The following is a 20513-nucleotide window of genomic DNA, read 5'->3' as shown; positions in this document are numbered from 1 at the left end:
CGGGGTGCGCAGACGGGGATGTGGAAAAAAAAAAAATAAACGAAAGGCACGGGTTCAGACGCCGCGGCGGGGTGCGCGGACGGGGTTGTGGAAAAAAAAAAAAGAAACGAAAGGCACGGGTTCAGACGCAGCGGCAGGGTGCGCGGACGCGGATGTGGAAAATAAAAAAAGAAACGAAAGGCACGGGTTCAGACACAGCGGCGGGGTGCGCGGACGGGGATGTGGAAAAAAAAAAAAGAAACGAAAGGCACGGGTTTACATGCAGCGGCGGGGTGCACGGACGGGGATGTGGAGAAGAAAAGTGAGCACGAGTGTTGATCGGTGAACTGCGTCGCCAATCAACGCTCGGCGGCACTAAAGGGGGTGAAAAAGAAAAGCGAGCATGAGTGTTGATCGGTGAACTGCGTCACCAATCAACGCTCGGCGGCTGCTAAATTTGGGCACGGATGGACGCGGCGCAAAGTGGGAGTGGAGGGGGGATGGGGGGATGGAGGGGGGTGGGGGGGGTAAGAAAGATCTGGCCGGGATCGGGGTATCAACACTTACGGTTCGCAGTCTCTCTTCTTTCTTCTGTCTTCTGTCTTCTTTCTTTTATTTTTTTAGCGAGAATTATGGTGTCACAGGCTACTGTGGCACCACAAGTCTCAGCACAGGAGGGGATCTGTAAGCGTGACCGCTCTGCAGGAACCCTCACCAAGTGTGAGGATTCCTGCAGAGCAGTCAGACAGGTCAGGGGCAGGTGAGACAGGTCACAGAGCGGTCACACCGCTGCTGTGACCTGTGATTGATTGGATCGATGATCACATCGATCCCACCAATCAGGGGAGGCCCTGGTGATGCCGGTGTTGCTAGGCACCAGTCTATGATCGGAGCTCACAGCTCCGGTCATAGGCAGGTTACCGGCAGGTCACCAGCAAGTGACCGGCAGGTCACCATCAGTGCACAGCGCGGTCATACCGCTGCTGTGCCCTGTGATTGGCGCGATCGACGATCACATCGATCGCGCCAATCAGCTGCAGGATCCGGAGCCATGGCACAGGAGGCAGGGCAGGGCAGAGGGGGCTGCGGAGCGCCTAGTTACAGGCAGGGCACAGCGCGGTAACACCGCCGCTGTGCCCTGCGATTAGCGCGATCGATGTGATCGTCGATCACGCCAATCCGGGGGGGTTTTGGCCAGTGCCTGGCGTTGCCAGGCACCGGCCCCAGTATCGAGTACATCGGTACTAGATCCTAGCCTGGGACCTCACTGTTTCAGCCAATCTGATTGGCTGAAACAATGAGAAAGGCTGTGATTGGCTGTTCAGAATTGAACAGCCAATCACAGCGATCGGGAGGCCAGGGGGGCGGCGCCATACCCCAAGATGCCAAGGCCATCTTCCGTAAGGTAAGATGGCGTCGGAATTTTAATGCGATCACCGCGACTTAAGTCGCGGTGTCGCATTAAAGGGCATGACATACTATCCCGTCGGTGGTCATACGGGCCCACCCCACCTCGACGGGATAGTACGTCAGATGTCAGAAAGGGGTTAAAAACAGAAAATAGAATTCTTTACAAATATAAAATAGAACTTGGGCTTTTTAGGCTCTAATATCATATAGTATAAGGAAACAACCCCTGTACATAGCCACAATGAATACATTCCAACCATATCCTTTGTATTTAAGCTTCTAATAAGTTGAGCAAAGGTCACTGTAATGGGAGGGGGAGCAGGGTCAACTGTGACATTGCCTAACGTGATTGATGAAATGTGTGTTATCAGCTGTGTATTGAGGTATTGGATGTCACTGTGATATTGACTATCTTGATATGGAAACTGCTATAAATGCTTCTTCAAAGTATGCCTAAAATTGCTCCAGTGGTTAGTGTGAAGGGTGTAAGATGCATAATATATATATATATATATATATATATATATATATATATATATATATATATATATATATATATACAGTGGCATGGAAAAGTTTGGGTATCCCTGGTCAAAATTACTGTTATTATGAACAAATAAGCAAGTTGAAGGAGGAATTATCTTTAAAAGGCCTAAAGTTTAAGATGACACATTTCCTTTGTATTTTTGGCAAAATAAAATATGTTTTCATTTTTTACATTTTAAATATTGCAAAATGGAAAATGGGCCAATGCAAAAGTCTGGGCACCCTTGGAGATTTGTGTGCTCAGAAAACTTTGACCAAGGTTTCAGACCTTAACTAGCCTGTTAGGGTTATGGCTTGTTCACTATCATGGATAGGAAAGGCCAGGTGATTAAAATTTCCCAACTTTATAAAAATCCAGCCTTGTGCCAAAAATCAGTAGCCATTAGTGTTGAGCATTCCGATACCGCAAGTATCGGGTATCGGCCGATACTTGCGGTATCGGAATACCGATACCGAGATCCGATACTTTTGTGGTATCGGGAATCGGAATCGGAAGTTCCCAGTGTATGGTTCCCAGGGTCTGAAGGAGAGGAAACTCTCCTTCAGGCCCTGGGATCCATATCCATGTAAAAAATAAAGAATTAAAATAAAAAATAGGGATATACTCACCCTCTGACGCGCCCTGGTAGTAACCGGCAGCCTGCTTTGCTTAAAATGAGCGTGTTCAGCACCTTCCATGACGTCACGGCTTCTGATTGGTCGCGTGCCAATTGGTCACAATCCGCAACGTCATCCCTCAGGTCCTAAATTCCCTTCTAGGAATTTAGGACCTGAGGGATGACGTCACGGCTTCTGATTGGTCGCGTGGCGGTCACATGAGCGGCATGCGACCAATCAGAAGCCGTGACATCATGGAAGGTACTGAATGCGCTCATTTTAAGCTAAGAAGGCTGTTGGTTCACAGTGGTAAGGTCCAGGCTGCGTCGGAGAGGTGAGAATATCAATATTTTTTATTTTAATTCTTTATTTTACACATTCATATGGATCCCAGGGCCTGAAGGAGAGTTTCCTCTCCTTCAGACCCTGGGAACCATCAGGGATACCTTCCAATACTTGAGTCCCATTGACTTGTATTGGTATCGGGTATCGGTATAGGCGAGATCCGATACTTTGCCGGTATCGGTCGATACTTTCCGATACCGATACTTTCAAGTATCGGATGGTATCGCTCAACACTAGTAGCCATTGGTTCTTCTGAGCAGCTGCCTAACACTCTGAAAATGAAAATAGAGACCCACGAAGCAGGAAAAGACTATAAGCAAAGCATTTTCAAGTTGTCCTTTCCTCAGTTCTAAATGTAGTTAAGAAATGGAAGTTAACAGGAACAGTGGAGGTCAAGGTAAGATTGGGAAGAACAAGCAGAATTTCAGTGAGAGCTGCTTGCAGGATTGCCACAGAGACAAATCAGAACCTCTGCGTGACTGCAAAAGACCTTCAGAAAAATTTAGCAAACTTTAGAGTTGTAGTACATTTTTCTACCATTCAAAGACACCTGCAGAAATATGGTTTCAATGCAATTTCAACAAATTATTGATGCAAACATAACACCATCTGTAAAAATGCTGAATTTGAAAAGATGATCACTTCTGCAAATGGATAATGTTGCTAAACACACGTCAAAATCCAGAATGCCTCAAAAGGCACAAGCTGAAAGTTTTAAAATGGCCCTCATAGTCCTTAGATCTGAACATCAATGAAAATCTGTGGCTAGACCTCAAAATAGCATTGCATGCAAGATGACCCAGGTGTCTCACAGAACTAGAAGATGTCATGGTTCGCTGGGTTTGCTGGTTAAGTGGTTTAAGAGTTAATGTGGATGGCCTCTCTTTGGGATCTTGAGAGGGTTTTTATAGCCTCTTTGTGGGGTCATCCTCTGTCGTTTATACTCTAATCTAAGTGTGTCTGACCCTGCTCTGCCTGTGCTTCGTGCCTACCCTTGTATGTCTGCTTGTTTTTTGATCTGGTCTCGTCCCTGTTTAAATCTTCCGTCTGCTGATTCTTTACCTCGCCGCCCTCTTTGTGTATGACCTTCGGCTACGTCCTGACCTCCCTCTGTTTGTTCCTGCTGTACCACACCGCCCTCTCAGTGTATTTGTTGCTTTGCTGACCTGACTACTGTTTTCTGCTCTTCACGTTTTCTTTCCTGTGCTGCTGTCGGCTCCTAGTGGGGCTTTGCAGTAGCTCTGCCCCCTTCTCTGAAGTCCGGTCACGTGACCGCAGGTCTTGTTGGTGCAAAGTACTCCAGAGCACCTCCACTCTCCTCAGGTCCCAGCTCCTGGCTGCTGATAGACCTACTACAGACTTCGGACCCTCGACCCGTTGTACCTGCAGGTAAGAGTCCTCAGCATTTCCCTTTCTGCATCCTCTGTAGCTGGGGTAGTGGTTACCAAAGGTCTTTACCTGACAGAAGAATTTTCCAAGGAAGATATAATGAAAATCTGTCAAACAAGATTTGAAAGACTCTTGGCTGGCTCCAAAAAGTGTTTACAAGCTGTGATACTTGCAAAAGGGGATGCTACTAGGTACTAACCAGGCACGATGCCCAAACTTTTGCATCAGCCCATTTTCCTTTTTATAATTTTTAAAATGTAAAAAATGACAATATCCATTTTTTTCGCCTAAAATACAAAGGAAATGTATCATCTTTAACTTTTAGCCTTTTAGTGATCATTTCATCTTCAACTTGCTTAACTGTTTACAATAACAGTATTTGACCAGTGGTGCCCAAACTGTTACATACCACTGTATATCTGTATATATATTAATAAAGATCTTGAAAAAATGAACAGTAGGTATGGCATGTGATGTGCTGACTCTTTACTTTGCGTTTATATTACCATGTATTCTAGCTACCTTATTGCAATTAATCCCACTACCACTGGTGCCACAGATCTGCACTATATATTGCATATATTGCAGTACTCACTGTTGTATATCCATGGAATGGGGGTCACTGTAGATAGTATCTTGGGCAAGGTGTTATAGCATACAGATGGAACCAGGACTAGTGTCTTTGATCATCTATCCACCCCCTGATGTGTTGGAGCAGCTGCTAAATTATCCCAAACCAGCTCCCACAATCCCTCTCTCCAGAGCCTGAATTGTGGCCTATAAATTGTGAAAATGTATCAAAACCCAGATCAAAACAGCACCTAAAACCATGTGTTGTTACTAAAGCCCACCCAAGAACAATTTATCTTATAAAACTAATTTATACTTGTGGCTTTTTTAGCCAGAAGAATTTTTGTGAATAAACTCTGTGTCAACATACTCATACTCTGGTTCATGAAACACCATAAGAAGTTAATGTTGCAGCCAGAGGCCTTTGTGTAACTTGAAATACCACATTGTTCTACATAACAATCCCAGAATAATAAATGCAATATCTGCCTACTGTATGCGTAAATCCCTGAGGTAGTATATGTTTGCTACATTCTGGTCTGATTCATAGACGCTCCTTCAGTTCTGAATGAGGCGAGTAGGCTTCCTCCTGCACACTTTGCACTGTATGATTAAGTGGCTGTGGATGTGAAATCATTCTGTGTGGGTGTATGTTGTTCTGCTCTCTTTCTGTTTTTCTACTGATGATGGATTTTCAATGAAGTAGTCCTAGCTTACATTGGATCTATGAACTTTGCTTTCTTGTGAGAGAATTAGATGTAATATTTCTTAAGGCAACTCCAAGCAATAAATGAAAATGATGTAACTGTGTATTAGGATGTAGTCGTGGCTGAAGCTTTGCACTCTTTGCACAATCCTTTTTCCTTAGATATCTTTGAATTATAAATTATAATACTCCAGTGACAAATATTAAGAATTGACTCCTCCAGTGACCGTCACCAACCATAAGACATAAGTACAATAGATCCCTTTAGGACTTTTTTGGTCTGCATCACTGTCGTTCTGCCACAATATAGCGAGCTGCTGTTGGGTGGTGGTTTTATATCTGCCCAGAATTCGGACAACTGTGCAAGGAAACATTCAGCAGGAGATGCACAAAGTGCTCCAGCTCCATCATTCGCCCAGCCATTACAGAAATTGGTGTGGATCCCATTGACAGAACATCCTAGCAATATTCCTTTAATTAAACCACAACTTGAATACAGTTTCTTTAATGACAAACTGGAAAATAATCTTTCGGGAATGCTGAATTGTACAAGAATTGCAGTGCCCCGGTGGAGGAAATTTGTCTGGCCGGGTGACCCACGGAGTGATCCAGTACTTTGACCCCACGAGGGGTTATGGATTTCTCTTGGAGGATGACACGAGAGAGACGGTGTATGTAAATGGTGGATCTATTCATTGCAAGAGCCCCGTACAGGAATTGGACCAGGTATCATTTGTAAAGGAGTCAGGGCCCTGAGGGCCATATGCAGTGGCTGTACAGATGGTCTCCACTCAGGAAGAATGACGGGTGCATGCAGCCCACCGTGATATGCGACCCATTGCAATGGATGCAGCGCTTGCAGCCAAACAGGAGAAAGAGGCACTTGAACAACATGTGGCAGCCTGTTGTGAATTCCGTTCTCGGACTCCCTCCTGTGGTCATGAATGGTACTTTGGTTAGTTCTGCTCTTGGGCTCCCTCTGGTGGCTTCGAGCAGAACTGCTGATCACTAGGTTGGCTTTATCAGCTGCTCTCGTTATGTTGCTATGCTGCTTCCCTATTTAACTCCACTCAGATCGTTACCTGATGCCAGCTGTCAATGTATCAGAATTGGTTCAGATCTCTCTTGGACTTCTCTGAGGACCTGTCCACTCCAGCAGAAGCTAAGTCCCTGCTAGTTCATTTGTTGTTACTGCTGCCTGAATATATTTCTTAGCACTGCTAAATTCTAGTCCAGTTTGCTATCATGATGTTTCCTTGCTAGCTGGAAGCTCTGGGGTGCAGTGTTGCACCTCCACACCGTGAGTCGGTGCGGGGGTCTTTTTGCATACTCTGCGTGGTTTTGTAGTTTTTTTATGCTGACCGCATAGTATTCTTTTCTATTCTCTGACTATTTAGTAAGTCTGGCCTCCTATGCTAAAACCTGTTTCATTCCTGTGTTTGTGACTTTCCTCTTAACTCACAGTCAATATATGTGGGGGGCTGCCTTTACCTTTGGGGGAATTTCTCTGAGGCAAGGTTAGGCTTCTATTTCTATCTTTAGGGGTAGTTAGCTCTTAGGCTGTGAAGAGGCGTCTAGGGAGAGTTAGGTACGCTCCACGGCTATTTCTAGTGTGTGCAATAGGAGTAGAGTTTGCGGTCAGCAGAGTTCCCACTTCCCCAGAGCTAGTTCAGTTTTTTGAGTTTACTCATCAGGTCATTCCAGGTGCTCCTAACCACCAGGTCCATAACAGCAGCCACAGATACAGCATCAGAGCTGGAAGTTCTGGGGGCCATGGGACCACAGCTGGAGGGGACACGGAGCCGGAGGAATGGCGGGGACTTCTCCTCCAGCAAATATTCTTCCCATACCTATATCGTGGTGCAGGGTCCACATGTGGGCCACTATACCAACCAACAGTCGTGCATTGATTAATGCGGCCCCTTTAAAATGTTGTGCCGGTTGCACCTGTTAAAGTCACGGACCCCTTCAAGAGACTAAGTGTACTTTTATGGACCATGTCACCCTTTTGTTTCAGGAGCCGTTATGGTCGGGGATGACCATATTTTAGGAGGGAGGGGTGTAAGGAGGTGGTGGGGACCCTTAGTGCTCCCTCTCTCCTAGATGCTGGGCATAAGTAGCCCGTGAGGTGCCCTGAAGATTTGCCATGTTTTACCATCTTATTAATACTATGTGTAATAAGGAAACATAGCATAAGTAGGAATTAAAACATAACTTTTATTATGTAACAAAAAATAAATAGATATATTGTTGCATTCATATCAGCATATGCTCTCTGAAGTATAGCATAGAGGGTGGCAGCTCTATTTCTTTATGTAGCACTGAAGCACTTTATCTCCCATGCAAGCGAGTCCCCTGATGATACGGCTTGCAAAGAAACGCGTTGGGACATTCAAATAGGGAGAGCGCAGGGCATGTTATACCTCAGGGGGTAGATGTGGACTGTCCTTGTAAGGGCAGGAGCTCGGGGATTCAGATTTATTGATAGCCCCTCAGGGATTGACAGGGAATTGTCTCCCGACATCGTGGCTTGATGGATTTCTCCACTGCAGCAAGTTTGGGCTCCACCTTACCTGTCTTTGGCAATTGGTGAGATCGTTCCATTATTATATATGTGTACATCTTTTTTTTTTTTTTCTCCAATTGACCTCAGCCCTTTATCTTGTGATAACTGCTGATATGAATGCAACCAAGGTTACCTGTTTATTGGTATTGGCACCTGATGAATGCTATTGGATATAGGCATTATCACTATTGAATTAGGTACCTTGGATTGAATAATAGGACACTGGGCCACTGCGAGTGTCCTTACAAAATCCTTAAAGGGGTACTAACACATTTATGGTATTTTCCCTGATAGGGTATACCTAGTAGTACTCTCTTTAATGTAGTTTTTAGGTGACAATATATCTATTTATTTTTTGTTACATAATAAAAGTTATGTTTTAATTCCTACTTATGCTATGTTTCCAGATTTTTGGTGGGATAATGTGATACGTTGAAATTATTGTTTATTGCTGTTTTTGTACTATGTGTAATATGTAATACTCTTTTATCCTATGCCTTGTATTGTTTATACTGTGTTGTAAATTAACATGGTAACATTAGGGACAGTAAGGGTTGTCAAAGAGGGGCTGGGTTAGCATCCTGGAAGAAGCAGCAATTTCCTGTTTCTGGAGCAACACCCGGGCTGGATTGCCCAAGGCAGGATGTGTGTCCCCATCTGGGGCAGAAGGGACCCCCCCATCTGGAGAATATGTGTGTCCCCGTTTGGGACAGAAGGACCCCCGGCTGGGGATAGGATTGCCCCAGGACTGTCAGGCAGTAGGAACGGGCATTAGGACTGAGGAGGTGCCCTCCAAGAGACTGTTAGCTCCCAGGAGCCAATTGAGAGCTAATGCTTCTGCTACTGCTGTGCCGATGGAGCAGCATCTTTGAATAGGGACAGCTCAGTAGTGGTTACCTCATTTACTTAATTCACCTCATCTACCCCATCCCTATTAAAATGTTTGTTAACGTTGGAACTGAAGCGTGACTGTGTGGTGTATCTGGAAGGGGCTATTGCTGAAAGGGTAGTTATACAAATCTGCCTAATGACACGCCTTCAAAGAATCCTGTGAGCAGGAATACCTTGCTAAAAATGAGCAATAAAAAAATAATTTATGGTGGATATACACTCACCGGCCACTTTATTAGGTACACCTGTCCAACTTCTTGTTAACACTTAATTTCTAATCAGCCAATCACATGGCGGCAACTCAGTGCATTTAGGCATGTAGACATGGTCAAGACAATCTCCTGCAGTTCAAACCGAGCAGCAGTATGGGGAAGAAAGGTGATTTGAGTGCCTTTGAACGTGGCATGGTTGTTGGTGCCAGAAGGGCTGGTCTGAATATTTCAGAAACTGCTGATCTACTGGGATTTTCACGCACAACCATCTCTAGGGTTTACAGAGAATGGTCCGAAAAAGAAAAAAAATCCAGTGAGCGGCAGTTCTGTGGGCGGAAATGCCTTGTTGATGCCAGAGGTCAGAGGAGAATGGGCAGACTGGTTCGAGCTGATAGAAAGGCAACAGTGACTCAAATCGCCACCCGTTACAACCAAGGTAGGCCTAAGAGCATCTCTGAACGCACAGTGCGTCGAACTTTGAGGCAGATGGGCTACAGCAGCAGAAGACCACACCGGGTACCACTCCTTTCAGCTAAGAACAGGAAACTGAGGCTACAATTTGTACAAGCTCATCGAAATTGGACAGTAGAAGATTGGAAAAACGTTGCTTGGTCTGATGAGTCTCGATTTCTGCTGCGACATTCGGATGGTAGGGTCAGAATTTGGCGTAAACAACATGAAAGCATGGATCCATCCTGCCTTGTATGGAGCATCTTTGGGATGTGCAGCCGACAAATCTGCGGCAACTGTGTGATGCCATCATGTCAATATGGACCAAAATCTCTGAGGAATGCTTCCAGCACCTTGTTGAATCTATGCCACGAAGAATTGAGGCAGTTCTGAAGGCAAAAGGGGGTCCAACCCGTTACTAGCATGGTGTACCTAATAAAGTGGCCGGTGAGTGTATATATGAAGGCTGTGAGCAGTCTATGACAACCCTTTTAAAGGGACCCTCTAAAGGAGAGCTTACACGCCTTATTATAGCATAGAAATGTTACAGAAGGGTTCATACCCCTGGTGCACCAGAACAGGTCATCTGAATGGCTGGGCAACATGCAAAACCATATTTCATTTGCTTGGAAAAATTCTGATTGTCATGTAGAAAAAAAAAAGAAGAGAAGAAGAATAAAAAGGGATATTCATGGGAGACTTGGGAATAAAACAAGAGAAGAAAATGTCCACTTTTGAGCTGACTTGGTATCAGGCCCATTTAAAGCATTCAAATAAAAAAATCCTTTTTTTGTAAACGTTTTTATAAGCACTCTGCAATTTTAAACATTATTAATGTCGAGAAAGCCCTTTTAACAGCAGTCAGTATTGTGCACCAGTGTTTGTATGGCAAAACCAGGAGTGGAGCTTACAGAGAAACACTATAATTGAAAGATTGACACCTGTGCTGTGTTTTTGAGTTGCTTTTGGTGCACAATACTGATAAAATACGGATCAAAATACTGGTGTGTGAATTAGACCTTACACGGTATATTTCAGGGTGTGTGTGAAATATATACACTCTACTATATACATACAGATACATGGTAGAGCTCTGGAGGAAGAAATGTGCAGGGAGATGTGAGAGCTGTGTCTGCAGCCGTATGTACAAAAGCAGTGAGTGAGCTCTGCTGAATAGAGCCCGGCCCACCAACATGGCATAAAAGTAACGTGACTGTGATGTAATGAGGGATTTCAGAGCTGGGATGTCAGGGAGGGAAATTAATATGACATCACAGGTAGTCAGGAGAGTCTCAATTTCAGAAGGATTTGGAAAAGGGAGGTATTTAGAATAGATTCCATCTATGGCAGTTAGTGCAGATGACAGGGGTACAGAGAAGTGTCCAACCTCTCTAACTACTCAGAATACAACACAAGTTGACATTACTTTCCTGCTTTTGTCAAAAGCTCTTCCTTTCAAAAAATGTGTTGGGTCATTGATGACTCGTCAATATGACCTGTGGGATAATAATTAGAAGTAAGATTCTTCTTTAATAAATTGCATCAGATGATAAGCCCTCAAAGCAATGGTCTTCAATGAGTAATGACCTAACCAATCATCAGGATGCCAGTGTAAAAGCAAGTAATCTTGGTTAGCCATGAGCTCGAGTGATTCATATTTGCCACATTAAAAATAAAAATAGTTAATACAGTAACAGAAATGCAAATTGTAAACATGCAAAACTTTACCTTGAAGCTTTTAACCGAGCAGTTCATCTATTAGACTGGAGTCAGGCACAGAATACTTCCCCAGAGATACCGCTGCTGTTAGTGTACAAAGAATGCAAATGGTTTATCCTAAACTGCAAATATTTAAAACATTTCCGATGGTTGAAAGTAATAAAGTCTGAATCATATTCTATAAAAAATACATGAATATTGCAGATAGTTATTTAAGGAATATACAATCTTCCAAACCAGTTTTAATGTCCTTTAATTAAATGTCATATTTCTTATGTCTGAGTGTATTTCCAAAATAGATAAACATTCCCATTGTAGAAAGGATTGTTTCATTAAATCATTAGTAAGTATTCTATTCAAAAAAATTTAATAATTCCATAATTTTCCCTCTCAAAAATATGCCATAAAATCTAGCAGTGAAGGCAAATGTAAATAACTACTGCTGTGGTAAATGACTGATTATTTTAATTTTTTGAAGTGAAAGATTTTATATGCTGAGTTTTAATATGTTTCCCTTTTAATAGTAAATGTCTACGCGACTGTTGTTTTTGACCCTGCAGAATTTCTGTATCTCAGTTTCCTTCCGTTTTTTTCCGATTTCCCATTCATTTCTCTCTCCTCTGATATGATCTAGCATACCAGAGGAGAGAGAAATGGGGTCCCCAAGCACATCCAGTACCTCCTGCTCCGTCCCCACAGGCCTTGGCATCTTGTTCCTGGAAGAAAATGGGCGTATGTGCACATCTGCCAGCCGGTACCTGGCAACAATAGGAAATTTTTCCTATTGGTTCATTTTGATTTCTGTGGTAGACCCTTTCACAGTAATCAAAATAAAAAAAAAACAGTAAATCAAACCCCCCTTTTTTACCCCCTTAGTTAGGTAAAAATAATAAAAAAAATGTATTTTTTATATTCTTTGCAGTTAGGGTTAGGGTTGGGGCTAGGGTTAGGGTTGAGGTTACAGCTAGGGTTAGGATTGGGCTTGGGTTAGTGTTGGGCCTAGGGTTAGTGTTGGGGTTACAGCTAGGGATATGGTTGGCTAGGGTTAGGGTTGGGGCTAGGGCTGGGGTTGGGGTTAGAGCTAGGGCTATGGTTCAGGCTAGGGTTAGGATTGTGTTGGGGTTAGGGTTGTGTTGGGATTAAGGTTGTGTTGGGGTTAGGGTTGGGCTGGGGTTACGGTTGTGGTGTTGGGGTTTGGGGTGTGGTGTTGGGGTTTGGGTTGTGGTTAGGGTTGGGATTAGGGTTAGGGTGTGTGTTGGGGTTAGGGTTGGGGTTAGGGCTGCGTTAAGATTGGATTTAGAATTGGTGGGGTCTCCAAATGAGTCATGGCATCAACCATTGATTCCAGACAATTTTGCATTCAAAAAGTCAAATGGTGCTCCCTCACTTCTGAACCCTGCCATGCGCCCAACATGCGGGGTATCATCGGACTCAGGAGAAATTGCACAACAAATTTTGTGGTCCATTTTCTCTTGATACCCTTGTGAAAATAAAAAAGTTTAGGTCTAAATTAATTTTTTTGTGAAAAAAGTAAAATGTTAGTTTCTTCCTTCTAAACTTCTTTAGTTCTCGTGAAGCACTTGAAGGGTTAATAAACATCTTGAATGTGGTATTGCACACCTTGAGGGGTGCAGTTTTTAGAATGGTGTCACTTTTTGGTATTGTATGTCGTATTGACCCCCCAAAGTCACTTCAAATGTGAGGTGGTCCCTAAAAAAATGGTTTTGCCAATTTTGGTGAAAAATGAGAAAATACTGGTCAGATTTTAACCCCCTATAACTTTCTATCGAAATAGGGTTATTTCCAAAATTGTGCTGATGTAAAGTAGACATGTGGGAAATGTTATTTATTAACTATTGTGTCTGACACAACTCTCTGATTTAATGGCACAAAAACTAAAAGTTTGAACATTTTTGCCAAACTTCAGTTTTTTCATAAATAAACAAAGCCATATGAAATAAATTTTACCACTAATATGAAGAAAAATATGTCATGAAAAAACAGTATCAGAATCAGTGGAATACGTTCAAGTGTTCCAGAGCTATAACCTCATAAAGTGACAGTGGTCAGAATTGTAAAAATTGGCCTTGTCATAAAAGTGCAAACGAGTTTGGGGGGTAAAGGGGTTAAAACACATTGAAATAATTCTCAAAACATTTGTGTGTAGACCAATTTCTCTCTCTTTTTTGATAGTTTGGCAAAATTAAACAGTCATGGATCGGTCACTAAGTGGTTAAACAAAGCTGCTTTGTTTTTAGAACTTCCTGGTATTTACATTCTTAGGTGCAGATTACTTGCATCTTTGAATGCAAAAAAAATGTATATGTGTTTTTTACATGCAGATTTTCCACATTTAATGCCAGTCTATGGGGAAATTGCGCACAGAAAAATCTCAAAAACCCACCAAAAACCATATTGCAAATTGAAGAAAACCATGGCAGGTCAGTTTATGCAGTGGAAAAAAAGAAGCACAGTGGGCAGGAGATTTTATAAATCCCATCCACTTTGCTGTTACTGTAAAATACTATATTTTTGACGCAGCATCAAAAATGCGATAAAAGCTCCTCATGAGAATGTAGTCTTATATCTCTGTGCAAACATTTTGGGAAGCCTCATTTAAAAGAGCATATCATAACCATGTTTACCTGCACCTCTCTGAGTAAGGGTTTACATATACAAACTCATTATTAACACGGAGCATAGTACAGATCTGGAGAACTCTACGTGGCCAAGCTGTACCTCTGCATGTCTCTGCTATGTGCATGGCATCTAATACCATCTACTGTAAATAAATGAAGCATGACTGCAAAAACCTTCTGCTATTTATAATAGGCAGTATAATTATTTTTGCCAATGTTCCAAAAAATTTAATTGGAAACACTATTTTTTATTAAAATGGAAACACAACATGCCACTTTACAAACTATTTTACAGAAATTCAATTTATTGAATCATCAGAATATTTTTTTATATATGGCAGCAGTTTCCATAAGGCAATATGTATATTGGAGAACATACAGGTGCTTCTCGCAAAATTAGAATATCATCAAAAAGTTAATTTATTTCACTTCTTCAATACAAAAAGTGAAACTCATATATTATATAGAGTCATTACTAACAGAGTGATCTATTTCAAGTGTTTATTTTTGTTTATGTTGATGATTATGGCTTACGGTCAATTAAAAGCCAAAAGTTATTATCTCAGTAAATTTGAATACTTTATAACACCAGCTTGAAAAATTATTTTAAAATCCAAAATGTTGGCCTATTGAAATATATTTTCAGTAAATGCACTCAGTACTTGGTCGGGGCTCCTTTTGTATCAATTACTGCATCAAAATGGCGTGGCATGGAGGTGATCGGTCTGTAGCACTGCTGAGATGCTATGGAAGCCCAGGTTGCTTTGATAGCACCCTTCAACTCATCTGCATTGTTGGGTCTGGTGTCTCATCTTCCTCTTGACAATACCCCATAGATTCTCCATGGGGTTAAGGTCAGGCGAGTTTTACTGGCCAATCAAACACAGTGACACTCCTGTTTTTATATCAGGTATTGGTACTTTTGGCAGAGTGGACAGGTGCCACGTCCTGCTGGAGAATGAAATTTCCATAGCCAAAAAACTTGTCAGCAGAGGGAAGCATGAAGTGCTCTAAAATCTCCTGGTAGACGGCTGCGCTGACTTTGGTCTTGATAAAACACAGTGGATCTACACCAGCAGATGACATGGCTCCCCAAACCATCACTGATTGTGGAAACTTCACATTAGACCTCAAGCAGCTTGGAATGTGTGCCTCTCCACTCTTCCTCCAGAATCTGGGACCTTGATTTCCAAATGCAAATATTACTTTCATCTGAAAACAACACCTTGGACCTCTGAGCAACAGTCCAGCTCTTTTTCTTCTTGTCCCAGGTAAGATGCTTCCTGCATTGTCTATTGGTCATGAGTGGCTTAACACAAGGAATGCAACATTTGTAGCCCATGTCCTGGATACATCTGTGTGTGGTGGCTCTAGAAGCAATGACTCCAGCAGCAGTCCACTCCTTGTGAATCTCCCCCAAATTTTTTAATGGCCTTTTCTTAACAATTCTTTCAAAGCTGCTGTTATGCCGGTTGCTTGTGTACCTTTTTCTGACACACTTTTTCCTTCTACTCAACTTTCCATTAATATGCTTGGATACAGCACTCGCTAACAGCCAGCTTCTTTAGCAATGACCTTTTGTGGCTTACCCTCCTTGTGGAGTGTGTCAATGACTGCCTTCTGGACATCTGTCAAGTCAGCAGTCTTCCCCATAATTATGGAGCCTACTGAAACAGCCTAAGGGGCCTTTTTAAATGCTTAGGAATCTTTTGCAGGTGTTTTTTGTTAATTATATTAATTATTCTAATTTACTTGGATAATGACTTTTGGGTTTTCATTGGCTATAAGCCATAATCATCAACATAAACAGAAATAAACACTTAAAATAGATCACTGTTTGTAATGACTCTGTATAATATATGAGTTTCACTTTTTGTATTGAACAACTAAAATTAACTTTTTGATAATATTCTAATTTTGTGGGAAGCACCTGTATATTGAGACACATGCAGTCCCTGTAATTCTATATTACAGAGATGCAGGCACTCCACGTTCCAACATATGTGCCTCTATATTAAATTGGAGCTATATAGAGGTGTATAAAAGCCTTATGTCTTCGATAGATGCTAAATTTCAACTCTTATGCTCAATATCAACTTAGTGGGACAGTCGCAGTCTGTATTATTCTGGTCTATTTTAAAACAGAGCGCTCTAACAGTTTCGCAGGATGTCTCTAAGGATTATAAGGAAACTATGTATTGATATAGAAATGCCTTATATCGCAAGACCAAATTGTGGTGGAACCGGACATCACTTGAGAATTATCTATCAAAAAAAAAAAAAAGTACCAAGGGGGTTAACGGTCCAGCTGTACCCTACATTTGAACTACAAGAGGAGGATCTGACAAAAAGGTGGACAGCAGCAGCAAGTACATGCTCTTTTGAGTTTATTCAAATCCTCATAGATAAGAACACTTTTTCTCTTGGGGAAATTGATGAGGAACTGGGAGCTATCCGGAATGTATTGCAAAAGGATGTACGAAAAAAAGATCTTTTGGAGAAGTGGCATAAAGATCTTGAGTCTGATTCAGTTAAATGGGAGGAAGAGGTGAGCCAAGGGAAACGTAAAAAATTTCAGCGTGACATGAATGACTATGATATGGATAGGATATACAAGTGGCAACAAAAGAAAAAACTATTTCCAATAAAAGTAGATCAAGAGAACCATCTGTGGCTTCCAGTGCTCCTGGCACGGAAAGCCACACTACGACCAGTGATATTGAGGACCGAAGAGACCTCAATATGAGGAATGGTGCTCGTAAGAGGCAGTTCCCAGACATGTTCAATAAAACACACAAACGTCACAAGAATAAGGATCAATATAAGGTAGTCAATCTGTCACAGCATGAAATTACGCCCATCCAACGCAAGGCATCCCTTAGTATGGCAGCTTATGGTCCGAGTAGTGCGCATGCACTCTCTCCTTACCCTGTACACTTCCGGATGCGCTCTTTCACTGGACCGCTTGGGTTCCAAGAAGCGTTCCGGCGAGCGCATGTCTGGAAGTGTAATTACGTTCAGGAAGTGAGGAGGAGTTTTCATGCGCCGATAATGCCTGGCATCAATTCAGCAATCCTTCTGGTCATGTTATCTCAATACGTTCACTCATTGGAGCCAGTTTACTACTGTCGTAGCTGTTTTCATTCTGACCCAAATGTCAGCTGACAGATCACCAGTGAGACCTAATTGTGGATTTACGCCCTTAGTTGACAAGCGCTTGGAGACAAAAGACACCTCACACGTATCCCGTGAGCAAGTCACTTTTATCTGATATATAAAAAGCCAAAGCAATGTTTTATACCATTTACATCCAATGCATTTCAATGTAACTCATGTAGCCCCCACCAGCACCCAGGGTCATATTCTATTTACCATAGCTCAGAACATATTGTAACTGACTATTGAGAACATACATGATAAGAAGTGTAGTCTCCTTGAAGGGGAAGACCATCAGACTACTGAGTCAACAGATTCTAGTAATTCTAACACTTAAAGGTAAAAGGCACTTAAAGGCAAGGCAGTTAAAGGCAAACTATTAACCCTTCTATAACAATTTCCCCCTTTTGTAAATGGTATAACCTCTGCTACGGGGTCCGCTGATGTCCACAAAGGAGCTACTGTCTCATGGGTCTAGTACCCACAAGGGGACTTCCTACCTGCTTCGCCCATCCACCCTCAATGTGGACACTCAACTTCCCCATCAGCAGTGGCCATACGGGGCCTATGATATACTACAGAAGGTTCAGCCTTAGATAATACATATATTAGCGCTTTTACGGCTACATAAAACAATAAGCAAAGCAACAAGATTTGCATACAAGTCTGAAAAATACCAAAAATAATCCATCCTGCTAGGCCGCTAAGCCAATCGTCTGGATTTAAAAAGAAGTTTTTATATTGTATTAGTCTTATTAAGAGCCTTAAGGAACCAAGAAAATCTGAGTCCAAGTCTCATTGGGTATGCTGTGTGGTGTTAATACCTTCCTTGGCTCCAGGGGTAAAGGCTAAGTACAGCATAGCCCTTACAAATACTGGGCTGTGTATACAGATCTAACAGTCCAGGTTTGTCCTTCCGCGTCTTTTATAAGAAAACCATGATGTTGAGTAAGTTGCTGTCCTTGTCAACATTTAAAAGTTTATCCAGTGTCTCTGTAAGGTGCAGACATCCTACCACTGCCAGCAAGGTGATTAGAACAACAGTCTTTCTGCTAGTGAAAAGATCTTTTTGTAGTGACTGGCATGGATCCAGGTGGGCGTTCCCTCAAGTGAATGTGGTCAACTGGACTTTACAACGGGCCGTCAAACCGTGGATATAGGCTCCTTCTCGCGTGTCTGTGTATGACCACCCAATCACCTGGATTCAGCAGATGTGCGTCCGCACTGGCATTAAGATCTGGAGTGGACGAAAACACATGTTTATGCACCACATTAAGTATTTTCTGCAAGGCCTGGACATGGGCTGTCATAGCACCGTGTTGCATTTGTAGCACCTGTGGGAAGTACAGACCAGTCTCTGGCAAACTACTAAACAGGACTTCAAAAGGGGACAAGCTTGTCTTTCTATTTGGAGTGTGTCTGACTAGAAAGAGTGCAAGAGACAAGCACTCTATCCTGCTCTTTCCTGTGTCTGCCATGGCTTCTGAATTTTCAGTTTAAGTGTCGCATTTAGTGTTCCCATTTTTCCACTACTTTGTTGTCTATATGGTGCATGATATGCTTGCTGTACTCCCAGGGCCTGCATGACTTCCCTCATTATTTCTCCCGTGAAGTGTGTGCCCCTATCGCTCTCTGTGGTTTCTGGGCACCATACCTGCAGATCAGTTCTTTCATCAGTTTGTCTGCAGTCACTTTAGCATTTGCACATTTTACCAGATAGGCTTCCAGCCAACCAGAGAAGAGATCTACACATACTCGGACATTTTTCACACACTCCTACCTTGGGTAGCTGTATGTAGCCCGTCTGCAGTCTCTGAAACGGGTAGAGAGGCCTGGGTGTCGCTTTCTTAGGGATTTTTACTGTTTTACCAGGGTTGTGCTGTGCACAGATGAGGCATGACCGTACGAGCTTTGCTGCTGCGTAACTGAAACCAGGAGTGATCCGGAAGGCATCTACCATGGACACATGTGACATTTTGAGGTGTGAGTGGGGCCAAGTGTTGCTTGTGCCATAATTAGGAACAGGGACCTTGGTATATACAATTTATCCTTATTCTCCCAAAACTCTTTTTGAGTTCAACTCAGCTCCCATTCTCCCCCGTGTTCCTTCTCTGTTTGGGCAGCTGGAGGGATTTCAGGACATCTAGGCTCAGTGTGGCTGGAATACGCTGACTCTCCGCCACCGTCCACTGCTCCCTAGGCCGCCTTGCTGCTACTTTAGCAGCCTCGTCCGCCCTTCTGTTGCCCTCTACCTCCACAGAGTCACCGTCCATGTGTGCTGTTACCTTGACGATGCCAACCTGGACTGGTAACGTCAATACCTCCACTAATTGTTTCATCAGCTCTGCATTTTTAATGGGCTTACCGGCTGATGTAAGAAACGTTCTGCTTCTCCAGACAGGGCAATAATCATGGGATATTCCCCATGCACAATTCGAATCTGTGTAAATATTAGCGACTTTACCTGCAGCAGCTCTACACGCCTCAGTGAGCGCCTTCAACTCTGCCTCCTGCACCAACATGTGTGGAGGGAGTGGTTCAACTCGGATTACCTCATGTGAGGATACTACTGTATGTCCAGGGTAGAATCGCCCATCCTGGTGGTATCTGGAGCCATCTACAAAAATAAAACTTCAAAATATGCATTAGGAACAGGTTTTTTTTTTTTCATGAACATGTAAAACATACTGCCTCCTGACTCATCAGTTCCTATGCAGTCATGTTTGTGCGTCATGTCAACGTACCAGTGTACTTTTTTTTTTTTCTAATGCTGTCACCAATTCCCCCTCTTCTGAATCCACAGGCAGATGAGTGGCTGGATTCAGAACACTATGTCTTTTGAGGGTGACGTATTCAGGAATTAGTATTAGAACACATTCGAGTCTGATCAGTCTATCCATAGACAGGTGTTTTGGTTGAACTTGTACAAGTATGGCATTAATGTCATGTGGGGAACAAATTGTCAAAAGAAAAAGTCAGTGTGAGCTCACATGCCTAGCAGTAATACAGCAGCTCTACAACACGGACACACGTAGGAGACCCTCTAATCACTGGGTGTAATTGTGCTGAGTAGTAAGCTATTGGTCTCTGTTCCTCTCCACGTTGCTGTGTCAGTACTGCGGTAGCATGTCCTCCCTGCTCTGTTCAAAATAAGAAAAATGGCTGATCATAGTTTGGAATGCCTAAGGCTGGGGCTGGCACAATGAGCAGCTTCAGAGAATCAATTGCTTCTTGAGTGAGATTGTAGGGGTTTGATGACAACCTGTCATAGAGTGGTTGCATCATTTGTGAAGCAGACCTTATCCAAGGCCTACAGTAGGTCACCAAACCTAGGAAAA

Source organism: Ranitomeya variabilis, chromosome 2, assembly GCF_051348905.1.
Source record: "Ranitomeya variabilis isolate aRanVar5 chromosome 2, aRanVar5.hap1, whole genome shotgun sequence".
NCBI lineage: Eukaryota > Metazoa > Chordata > Amphibia > Anura > Dendrobatidae > Ranitomeya > Ranitomeya variabilis.
This window is presented reverse-complemented; position numbering follows the sequence as displayed.